This window comes from Pipistrellus hanaki, assembly GCF_964339955.1.
Source record: "Pipistrellus hanaki genome assembly, chromosome: 11".
Lineage (NCBI taxonomy): Eukaryota > Metazoa > Chordata > Mammalia > Chiroptera > Vespertilionidae > Pipistrellus > Pipistrellus hanaki.
The window spans coordinates 13,074,694-13,087,391 of NC_140513.1; the positions used below are offsets into that span (position 1 = coordinate 13,074,694).

At 44.7% G+C, this 12,698-nt stretch overlaps 1 protein-coding gene across 2 annotated transcripts in view; it reads right to left on the bottom strand.

Annotated features, from left to right (window-relative positions):
* CDK5RAP2 (CDK5 regulatory subunit associated protein 2) overlaps positions 1 to 12,698 on the bottom strand; it is a 135,791-nt gene that overhangs the window by 80,018 nt on the left and 43,075 nt on the right. The gene's annotated exons all lie outside the window — the stretch shown is intronic.

Genomic DNA, 12,698 nt, shown 5'->3' on the forward strand with positions numbered 1-12,698 from the left:
TAGTTGTAAGCTTGAATCTATGGTCTGAACACATGGCCTCACCCGCCTGAGTGATATGGGTTTGATAGAGTTCAGGTGCATATAGTTGAGTAGGACTGAAACCCACCAGAATGTTGTAAACATCTTGACCACACCCTTCCTTTGCCTCATAGCATCTGCTATAAAATAAAGACATGGCTTATGGGCAGCAGTGTGTCTCTCAAGAAGCAGTATCCCACCAAGACCCAGCTTTCATTCTCTTGTCTATCTTTTCTAGGCCTATCAGCCACCCCCACTCAGGATCACCCTTGGCCTGAGTTTGGGGGAACTTCAATTGTTAGGTGAAAGGAGGCCCCAAGGCACGCACAGAAAGTAAGGTAGGGAGCTGAGGTGTGGTAACAGCTCGTTGTAAAACTTGGGAAATTCAGGACCATAGGAAGGGATCCCTAAAAACAATACTTATTAAAGCATTTTTAAATTTTTTAAAGAGAAAATAAGTAGGAGCATTTTTAAATTTCTTGAGAAAATATGTAGAAAATAGAAAATAAGATAGATACAGATTAAGTGGAAAACTAGAAGTAGAAGGTAGTATAGGTAAAATTTTGGTAATTTGTTTGCTCATAGGCACTGGACCTCATGGGATTTTGTGGGTTCAGTTAAGGTGTGGAATTTATAGGAGTTGCAACCCAGGGAGGTTTGGGCAGGGGCAGCCAAGCCTACCTATAGTTCACAGATAGAAGTAGAAAATAAGTAGAAATAAGCGGTAGAAATAGAAAAGTAAGCGGTAGAAAGAAAGCAATAGAAAGTAAGCAGTAGAAATAGGAGCTAGAAATAGATAGAAAATAAAATAAAGTAGAAAATAGGAGGTAGGAAATAAGAGGTAAGTGGGAACTGTAAAAGCAAAGGATGGAAATCCTGGTCAGCAGGATGCTTAAAGCTAAGCCAGGACATTTTGGTAAAGAATGTAAAGCAAACAGTGGAAGTCAAAAGGCTATGGAGAGTGGAAACAAGCAGTCTAGACTGTGCCCAAGATGCAGGAGAGAAAAGCATTGGGTAAATGAGTGCTGCTCCAGGACTGATATTAATGATAACCTAATACCCCCTAGGCAGGGAAGCTTCAAGCGGGGCCAGCCCCGCTCCCACCAGGTAGAGGGGACTGTATTCTCGACCCTACTGCAGCCTTTCCAGCCAACTCAGTCCCAAAGCCAACTGTCTAAGCATCCTGATCCTCAGAATCCACAAGGAACAGCACACCTGATCTGGGTGCCAGAGCAGGATGTGCACCAACGCAGGGGACACAGAAAGGCTCCTGGTCCCTCCGTTCAAAAGACTGAGAGTTGCGGCAGGCAAGAAGATAACGAAGGCCACATGCAAGGAACCGAGGTGCCAACATGGAGTCAGCTGAAGAAGCTAACAACTGAGGCCCAGCAAATGGCAGAAAAACAAGGAATGGAAGCTACTCCTTCAGCCATGTTTGTGGCTATGTTAGCATTGGTTAGCTGCCAGTCTTCTGTAAAGTCTTGTGCAGCCAAATCTAAGGACTCTGAGTAAGATATCCTGAAAATGTTAACATGTCTGAAGTCTGGTTTTTCTCCTATTGCTGTATTGCATTGGCTTTGTTTTGTTATTATTAATAGCCAGAGTTTTGTTCTCTCTTGTTTCTGTATTAATGTTGCTGAGTTGAATGTTTTGTTGATAGCCAGAAGTTTGTTTTGATGTATTAATTATGCTGAATAATTTGTTTAGAGTTTTTTGATAATGTAAATAGACGTGTTTAAAAACAAAAGAAAAGGGGGATATGTGGGGCACGGCTACAGTGTTTGGACAGGTTCAAGAGGGCACAGTCCTCTCGTGGCCACATGCAAGTCCCAGCTTGGAGGGCAAGCCCTCCCAGCACAATTATAGCCAACAGCTGTAGTTGTAAGCTTGAATCTATGATCCGAACACTTGGCCCCAAGTGCCTGAGTGATGTGGGCTCGATAGAGTTCAGGTGCATGTAGTTGAATAGGATGGAAACCCACGAGAATGTTGTAAACATCTTGACCATGCCCTTACTTTGGCTCATGGCAGCTGCTATAAAATAAAGACACGGCTTGTGGACAGTGGCACTGCTTCTCATGAAGCAGCGTCCCACTGAGACCCAGCTTTCATTCTCTTGTCTGTCTTTTCCAAGCCTGTCAGCCAACCCCACGCAGGTTCACCCTTGGCTGTGCCAGCAGCACAAGACATGTGACTAAAACCACCTAGCTGAGCCCTACACAAATCCTGACCCACAAAAATGATTTATAACAAAATGATCATTGTTTTAAGACACCAAGTTTTGAGATCATTTGTTATGCAACAATAGGTAACAAGAATGGCACCTACTAGTAATAATACATGTTGTTTGGTTGGTTGGTTGGTTGGATGGTTGGTTGGATGGATGGATGGATGGATGGATGGATGGATGGATGAGGTAGATGTGGTTGCTCCCATTTAATGAATGAGCAAACAAGCTCACAAAAGTATTTATCCAAGGTCACAGTCACTAAGGAACAGCTCCTGCCTGATCCTAGGTCCCTCCGATTCCAAGACTTTCAGTTCACTTCCACAGTATGACAAGGGTTTGGATTTCTTTTACAGTGGTCCTAATCCACTGCAGTCACCTGATGCTCACCTTTGAAAGATCTCCCTAAAAACTGGTGCAAGAATAGGAACCATAAAATCTATGTTAAGCTACTTAGGTACATCTTTAAATTCACAATAAATTTGCCTGCCATCCTAGAAAGATCATGCTGACTTTTTAAAATGTTTATTATGCTAAGCGAGACATATGCACCATTCATGTACACATTTATTATAGGTCCACTTATTAATGTGTGTGTGTCAGCAATAATTTATTCCATTCTCCATTTCATTTGCTTATAAAATTTTAATTCAGCTACCTATGTGTTTTAAGAACTTCTTACATGTTTTAAGAAAGGCTATTAATCTCGTGTCACATTTTTTCCACATACACCCCAACCTAACAGTTGCCAACATGAAAATAATTGTTTCAGAATCCCAGAGGACATGTAATTTGCCATTCCTAAGACTGGGGGTTCTTAACCTAAGATCCATTGAATGGGCCCCTGGGAGCCTATACAAATCTGTGTGTGTGTACTTTTTGGGGATTTGAGGGCTGGCAGCATAAATCAGGGTCCCAGGACACCAAAGAGTATAAACCATTTCTCTTATTATAAGCATTAGTAATAGAAACTACTATTTACTGAGCTATGAGCCAAGCATGGGCCAAGGCATTTTTATATAAAACATCTCTAGCTTCAGTGACTGCCTACATGGTAATATTAGTGCCATGTTTTACAGAAAGGAAACTGGCTCACAGAGGCTTTCACAAAGCTTTAAAACTAAGCTGTAGAGCTGAAATTCAAACTCAAGTCAGTCTGACCCCAAATCCTGTGCTCTTTCCACCTAACTGCTCTTTTAGGACCAAAGAAATAGAAAAACACTTTGTGACATGGGCTTCCCTTGGTTAATAATTTCAATACCCCAAGCTCATATTTTAGTTTCTCAAGACTCAGGACTGAAGGAACCCCCAGCCTGGGACGGAGGCCCTCCTGCTAAAGAACAGGGCAGGACCAACGACCTTGGGCCACATGTGAAGAGCAGTCAGAGAGGCTTTAGGAAAAGGACCACTGCAGGGAATGGGGAAATGTGTGCTCAGGTGGCCTTGAGCAGGAGCAGCTACCATGGCAACACAAAGACAGCCAACAGGCTCATGTGCCTGGCACCAGTGGAGTCATAATAAATGTTTAGGGGAGGTATGGAGACAGCATGTCTCGCCTGAGCAAAACAATCAGAACTGAAAATTGATAATCTTGGGTGGTTTCCCCAAACCTCCTTCCATATTCCAGGTCTGTGAAGACAGGCAGACCTAGCCTTGCATCCTGCTTTACTGATAAAAAGCTATGTGGCAAAAACAGGTAATTTAAATCTTCGTGATTGTTTCCTTTCCAGTAAATAGGAATAATAATACAAACTCCTAGGGTCCCTGGAGAGGTAAATGAGAAAATGCAAGATGGGTGGCCACTCAGAAGCAGATGCACAGGAAATGACCCTGCGCCACCTCCCCTTCTCCCCACACACATCCTTCAGGCTGACCTCTATTCTCAGGTTTTCTGTGTGACCACAGCATCACCTTTCTCCCAGCCCCAAGGTTCAACTCTTCCCCCTCCCTCTCACACACACCTGCCATCCAACAGGACCTCCAGGCCTGAGGGGACAGCACAGCCTCCACACAGAGCACATGAGAAATGAGCAGTGAGGATTTGGTGCTTTTATGTGGAACCAAGTGCCAAACTCTGCCCTGCCCACCGCCCCGAACTCCCGCAGAACAAAGGAGCTAAACATAAATGATCGCAGACTAAAAATCTCACACCCAGAGCAGGGCTTTCTGATAACGCTAAGAGTTGTTTGTGTTTGTGTTTGTGAATGGGGAGGGTATATACAGCTTACAGGAACCAGTCACCTACCCAGCAAAGGCCAGGCCAAGCGAGATCTGCAGTTAGAAAGCGGAAGAACCTAGAACTTGTAACCCACCTGTTAGCAAAACTCTGAATAACCAGAGGAATCAGTCCTCCTCCCTTGAGGGGGTATTAGAAGGAAGGAAGAAGGACAGAGGCTGAGGAACTGAGGGGAAAGTGTCCCTCCCTGCACACTCAGCCCCTCCTCTCCCGCCTCCCACCGCCACTGCCTTCTTCAGAACTTAGCTCTCACCTGGTCAACCGCAGCAGCTTCCTAACTGCTCTCTCTATCTCTGGGTTCACCCGCCAAATCACACACTCAGCCTTGATCATTTCATCTCTGCCTCGAACCCTTCCGTGACTCCGAGTTGACTGCAGAGTGGAGCTACCTTAAAAGCAATCATTCCAGGCTCCCGCCAGTACATTCTAGCTTGCCTTTTAGCCTTCTCTCACCCAACCACTTCCTTAACACTCTCCAAGCCCTGCAACTAGAAAAATAAAATAAATTCCCTCAATTCTGCCTGGAGACGGCATGCTTATCTTATAAGACCCAACCAAGTGCCACCTCTTCCACAAAGCCCTCCCTCACTATTCTACCCTCAGTGATCATCCTTCAGAAACACCATCACCTGAAACACCATCACCTCATTCAACTCACAACAACCCTACAAAGCAGATGCTCTGATTTTACCATCCAGGAAACAGAAGTTTGGAATGTTCAAGCAACGCAACCGAAGTAAAAGGTGTGGAATCAGGATTTAAAACCAAGTCTATCTGTGTTATTTTCACTAAACTAGCAATTTGGAGCCCAAGAAGCCCTAGGTTTAGCAATGCCCAAGCCTGGCCAACTATCCATATCATCTGACTAGATGTTCATCCAGAAACTGACGCTGTCAACTTGGGGGAAAACACAGAAGTTTATATTTGAGGCATCAACTGAGTGGCTTCAATTTCTACCTGCTGGACCATTTTCCTATCAGATCCACAGGTACACTCTCGACCAACACTGAGCTCAGTGATGCCTTTGCATGTCAGGCTCTCTTAGAACAGACTGGTTTTTAAAAAGTGGGTTATTTGAAAAAATGAAATATCCCTATAATCTTAGAATCACCTTAGAAATGAAAGCCAGGCCCTCTCACTTCCTTCTCCAGTCAGCTAGTTTGTTTTATCTCTGGCCAGATGGAGAATGAGAAGGTTCTCATCCATCAAGTTTCTACTTTTATCAGGTTCGCGGTGAAAAGGCTTGTCAAAGTGCTCAGTGGTTACCTTTAAATATACAAAGGAAACCTCTCCAAAATCTTAATGAGGTGTAGGAACTCAGTGGTGTGGGAATTCCCAGAACTGGCATGAGACGAGGCGTCCAAGCCCCCTCTGTGGAGCCGCGTGCGCCTGGGGGCTGTGGCAGAAGCAGGGCATGGTGGGGAAGTGGGGAGTACCAGGCCTCCTCCCTCACTTCACCCTGGGCAGCTCTACTTTTATATGTTTGTTCTTCAGAAGAGTTCATTTGAACAAAGAAGCCACATGCTTAAAAATTAAATAAATAAACAGAAGCCGCTGGAAGGAGACAGCGCTTGTCACAGAGAACCAGCATGTGGTTTCTGGCTGTGAGGACTGCAGGAGTTCCGAGCATGTAGCTTTCCCCAGGAAGATGGAAATAACAAAGGAAAGGAAGCTGTGCAGGGCTGAAGGCCCAGCTGAGTCCCTAACAGCGGCCAGGCACCACACCTCTCTAAACCCCACCTGGATGGTGCCATGGAGCTTCCCTGCCCCTCCTCCAGCCCCCACTACTGTTCCCCTTGTGCCATGCCCACTGAGGCCCCCCGAGCCTTTGCACGGGCCTTCCCTCTTCTGGGAATGCATCTGTACCTCCCATCCAGCCTCAACTCAAATCCACCTCCTCAGTGGAGTCTTCCCTCCTTCCCCTCCCCTCTTAGCACTGCGCTCCCAAAGCATATGGCCCATCCCGCTATCAGCACTTAGCATTGGCTCTTTGCCTGCATTTCTATTGTATTTCTCTACGAGATTCTCTCAGAGACGTTATCTGATTTGATTCTGTCCTGGACTCCCAGTGCCCAGGTCAGAGCCTGGCACAGAAATCCTAAAATAAGACCCAAAGATCAGGAAAAGCCTTTCTAAGAGCAATTCCATACGAACACAAATGGAAGAGCCTTGAAACCAGCTCCTCCAGCAGCCCCACACGTGAGACACTGATCTGCCCTGAATCTGTCACTCCAAAGGGCTCTGACTCCCTTTCCGGAGGGAACCATCAGTGGGACAGGAACAGAGAAGCACTTTCTTCAGAGAAGAGGTGAGTGGTGACCAAGAAGAGTTTCAGCTATGTTGACTTGACTGGTAAAAGGTAGACCACATTTATTAGTCAACAATGTCTATTAGATTCTAGCAGCCAATGGTTTGTCATTCAAAGTCCTAAGCCAGCACGTGCCACACAATTAAAGATAGGAAAAGAGGAAAAAAGAGAAGGAATGTAATACACTGAGCATCTACCTCTATGTGCCAGGAACCACAGTAGGTGCTTTCTCATGCATTATATTTTATTATTCATTTATTTAATTCTAAAGTAGATATAATCAATCCCATTTTAGGGGAGAAAACTTTAGTTTAGAAAGGTTAAGTAACTGACTTAGAGGCTTAAACACCTGCTGAAGCTGAGATTCCAACCGAGCCCAGCCATGTTTTCCACTATTCCGAAGACACAGACTACAATGGCTAAATTTCAGCTCCCAAGGCGGCAGCAGCATCACCATCAGGAAAACAGCTACTGTTCACTGATCATTTGTGATGCGTCAGGTATGATGTTAAGAGGTATCTCCTGGAATCCCTACAACTAACCTGTCTTCTGAAGAGAAATGGACCCCACAGTGTGGAGAGGCACAGTTCCTGCCTCATAGTTCAACAGCTCACAAGTAATGGAGCAGGATTCAAGCCCAGTTTGATTCCAAAGTCTCTGCATTCGGCCTCTCTTACAAGAAACTGGAATTTGCAAAGACAGAGCTTCTTCCAACATAGGACACTCAAACTGCATATGATTCTACAAGGATTCCAACCAAAAATCTTTACACCGGATTAAAACAAAAAAAGGCAAGGGGACTTTGACCCTGGGTAAAAACCACACTGCCTCGGGTCTGTGGTCTGAGCCTAACCAGCCAGCCTCCAGACACTGTCTCTAAGGGCCATGTTTTGATTACGGTCCACCAAGAGTTATTCTGGATGCTGTCACCACCTCGTTTAGAGCTACCCATCAACAAACGCACGTGAGAACCGGAGGGGTTCAGGCTGAACTACCCTGAAATTAAAACCCGCTCCTGTCACAGCACACTGGGTTAGCCAGCTGGGTGGCAGGTACAACTTTAATTAGATTTTTGGGCTTTAGCCAGCAAAGGCATTCCCACAGAGCTAAGTGCCCAGGTACTGAAGCACACACTTGTCAGAGTAGCGGATGACAGGCCTCGTGACAGATGAGAGCATTATGTGACAATCTGGGGAATAGGGCTAACCCAATGTCTAATATACGTTACTGCTACAGGAGAAGAAAAAGACTAGGACTTGCTCTTCTCTCCCACACTCCCTGAATGGCACACAGAACGCCTGAACCAGAGATAGCAAATCTAAAATAAAGATGTACCACTCTATCACCTTCATCAAATGCACACACACATGCACACAAACATGTATGCACACACACAAGCATGCACACACTAAAAGGAGAGTCTTATGTCTCTAGAACCGAGTCAGAGATGTGAGGGCAAGGATGTGGGGAGCCAAGCAGCCCGCCTGACAGACCACAGAAACGAGGACACTTTAAACATCACAGTAAGGACACTGACTTGGGCATCCAGGGTTTTTTGTTTGCTTTTGCGAAGGCCTGCTGAACTTCCTCAAAGGGGTTTGAATCCCTCTGGTGACAAGGAGGCATAACACAATAACAGGGATATATCTGTGAGGCCCTCAATTCTTGACCTCCCTTGTTGTAAAAACATTTCCAAAGTAAAAAGCAAACTTGTATTCCCCACAGCCTACCCACAGTGCCTGCACCATTGCAAGTAGTACTCAGGCAGTGTCCCTTAAACAAACAAGTGAACAAACATTACAACACACGCTGAGTCAATTGGCCCTGGGTCCCTGCAATGGCTGGCAATTAAAACAAACGAGAAATGACTCTCCGGGCCAAACTTCTCAGTGTTCATGCCCAAAAAGACACAGTCATTCATATGCCTCTATTCAGACAGGCATTGTCTCCCCCGAAATGCTTAAAAAGCAGGCACAGTGAGACGGCCATATGTTTTCGGCTTGAGCCAAGGATGGTTTGATCACATCCAAACAAGAGCTGATTGCTCACCATTGGGAAGAATTCAGGGAATGCTATGGGATCAGGCACTGCAGGGTAGGAGGCCACTGCAGAGGCTTGGAGTCAGGGCATGTCTATAAACAGGGCCGCAGTATTTCCCACGGACTTTGTAATTGTCCAAGACATGAGCCTAATGGGAAACAGCCACACACAGTCCCAGGGACTGAAAACCTTAACTTAATGCTTACAAGCTTACCGACTTGGATGACATTGACCTGGCCCTGTGCAAAATTGCTTTTATTGAATGGGGCATTGTCAAAGATTCTGTATACTGCTCAGAGAACTCTCTATAAAACCCACCAGAGGCAATACTTCCCTCAGGCCTGAGTGCTGGCAAGGCTGTCCTTTTATCTTAACTTGTTCATCTTACAGATGCTGGAGATCTGGTAACTGAATTTCCCTTTTTACTTGCGCTGCCAGGAGCTACCAGCTGAAGTTCAGTCCCCTCTTCAGTACTGTGACGGGCATCACAACCTGCATTTCTACCTACTGATTCCATTTCACCGGTCACCTTATTTTTCCTTCACCCTATTGCCTTTATCTTCATTTTTTATTTGTTTTCATTTCATGATGATCCATAAACCTCTGAAAATGTTTTGAAAAGAATTTACAATTTTGAAAACTTCAAATAACCAGAATACTTTAAGCTGGATGTTCTTATCTTGTTTCTCCCAAAACAGCATACACTCTCACACCTCTGTACCTTCAACTTCCATGCAAAACCCCCCTGCTCTCCTTGCCTGTCCAACAACCTTAAACTTGAACTTCAGAACCAGTTCAGCAGTTCCTTTCTCCAGAGCCTGCTCTGATCCTGCAAGCACTTCCTTCCTCCGTGCTCCGTGGTACTTTGTTTGTATCTCAGTATGGAGCTGTCCCCAGGCCAAGTGCAGGGCCTGCTGAACATGTGATGTTCCTTTCCTTTGCCAGGGCAGAGACACTAAGAAGTCTGGTTCTCCGTTTGTTTGTTTCCGTCCAAAGCACCAGCAGGAGGGAAGGGCTCCAGTTAACAGAACAAGCTGAGGGGACATGCGAGGCCCGTGGTTGTGCTCTGCCTCTGCATGTACCTAGCACCCTAAGGCAAAAACACCACCCCAAGGTGTCTCCCCAGAATCTGAACAAGCCAGTGACCCCAAGATCAGGCATAAATCATTCATATGAGATGGACACAACCAAATTCTTAGAATATTACCAGAAGGTAAATAGAGATACCTGTGATGCAATACATACACAAACAGAAAGAAACCACAGATATTATGACCTCTACAGAAACATATATGTGACGTGGAAAAGTAGTCACGGGTGCTAGGAAGCTGAGTCACAGACATGATCGATCACCTGAGGATCACCTGAGTGCACAGCTGTGCTTTCGGTCTGCCCAGTGCCATGAACCAAAACAGCGCTTTCGCTCATCCCCCTCCAAGCAAACACATGGTTCCAGGGGAAGCTGACGACGACGACAGCAAACACGCACTTCTGACAAAGAAGAATGGACATGGTACCCGAGCTGGCCTCTCGGTATCTCACTCCTTGGCCGCCCTGACAGACACAGCGGGGGTAGTGGAGAGTGAGCCCCCTTCCTCTAGGTAATGAACTGGGAAAATGGAATGCTGGCAGGGATGCCAACAGGGCTGCAGGAAGCAGATGCAAGAAAAAGAAGCCACCGCCTCTCACCCTGGCCGGTGCTCAGTGGATAGGGCGCTGGCCCCAGCACTGAAGGGTCTCAGGTTTGATTCCTGGTCAAGAGCACCTGCCTAGGTTGCAGGTTCAATCCACAGCCCTGGTGCAGGAGGCAACTAATCGTTGTCTCTCTCTCACGTCAATGTTTCTCTCGTTTGATGGCTCTCTCTCTCTCTCTTCCCCTCCCCCTCCTTTCCACTCTCTCAAAAAATCACTGGAAAAAATATACTCAGATGACGATTAACAAAATAAAGAAGTTGACTCTCAGAGAGACAGAGACCAGTCCTGGCAGTGTCCCAGTCATCCATTCTTCCAGCAATTTAGTTACAAGGCAACAAATGTCCCTTTTTGCCTAAGCATGCAGCTTTTTATCAACAGCAGCCCAACATTATTTTTAAAACACCAGAGTTTACGTGAATAAGTGAATTTTGGGACCAACAATGTCTCACAATAGAGATAGCTAAATACCTTTTTGATGTAGTTATCTAGCTATTTATTGCCAGGAGTAAATGACAGTGTAAAAAAAAATTACATATTTCACACATGAATACATAGATATACACATTTATATGTTCCCCCATCCAAATGTTATTGAATATTTTTATGATGACAGTGAAGGAGAAAGAAAACAAACCATTTTAAACTTAAAAAAACAACAACAACCTGTTATGCCACAGGTTTTGTTAACCTAAAAATTTTGTGAGGGATATAAAAATTGACTCTGAAAACTGCACCTCTATAAAAGGACTCTCTGGCCAGTCCCATCCTAACCTAATCCACAAAGGCACACTATTCAGACCTCACTCTTTTCAATCAACTTAAGTATTTTTTATTTTTATTTTTTGGAAGGCCTCCCTGACTACGCCATCCTACAAGGATCTTCTGCACTTGACAATATAAACTACATTCATTAGCTCTGGATTTCAAACTACTTTGCATTTTGTCATGTATAACATTTTCAACTTCCTTAGAAAAACAAAACTTTCAGAGGCCATGCCTTGTATTTCCATCAACATCTACACCAGGTATATTTGGAGTTCAATAACACTGAATAAATACAGGGAACAGGTCTCTTAATGACAAGCAACAAACTGGCACTCTACAATACTGCTGGTGGCAACATAAACTGGACCAGCCTTTTGGACAAATAATTTGTCAGCAGGATTAACTAGTGCAATTATCTCATTCCTCAGAATATACCTAGGGATTTTGAGAGAAAATGCCTTAATGATCAAAGATGTTCACGGTAGCATTACTTAAACAGCCAAAATGTCCAACAGAGGAGGAAATGATTAAGAAATCATGTGAAATCTATTCAGTGAGGAGTATGCACCATTCATCAATCTAATTACTCTGGAATCTATATAACATGGAATAGGTCCTAACAGAGAAAGTGACCTGGGAGATGTCCATGATAAGGGAAGTGACATGGGGACATGCCCCAGGTGACCAAAGAACACTGCCAGTATTTAGCCTCTGATTAGACTGGGGGTCCAGCTGTGCCAGCATGGAAGGGTGATCTTGAAAAACAAGAGTTATTTCATTTGGAATGGTAGGTGCCAATTTCTTAATTATCTAAATTTCCATTATTGCTCTCTAAAGTTCATTAAAGTTTTTGTTGAACTATACCAGTGTTTTCCAAAGTGTGGTACGCGTACCCCCAGGGATACAGGAAGAGTTTGGTGGGGATATGCACTGCACCATGCGTGGCTGCGCCTAATTCTACGTTCTCATGAGTACGAGGGGTACTCAGCATTACGAAAATTATAGAAGGGGAACACATATGTCAAAAGTGTGGGAAACACTGAACTATACAAACATTGTATTTCAATTCTTTCATCAGCATTACCATCAAGATTTCAAATTATGGATCTTGGTGTTCCTGGCAGCAGCAGCCCCCAGAGAACTAACCTCTGATACCTGTAGTCTCTCTTCTGAGCCCTCTCCTCTGATTCTTCCTGCCCCAGATTCCCGTGCAGGAAATCCAATTAACCTGAGTGCCACTAACTACTCCAACGCCCACCCTCTCCTCCCTGACCCACGAAGGCTTATGTATCTGGATGTGACTCTCAGGATGCTGAACACTTAAGTTTAAATACAATAAAAATGTTAAAAGATAAATTATTTTCTTCTTTCCAAGTTCAGAGATTTCTTTTATGATGCTAACACCCAAT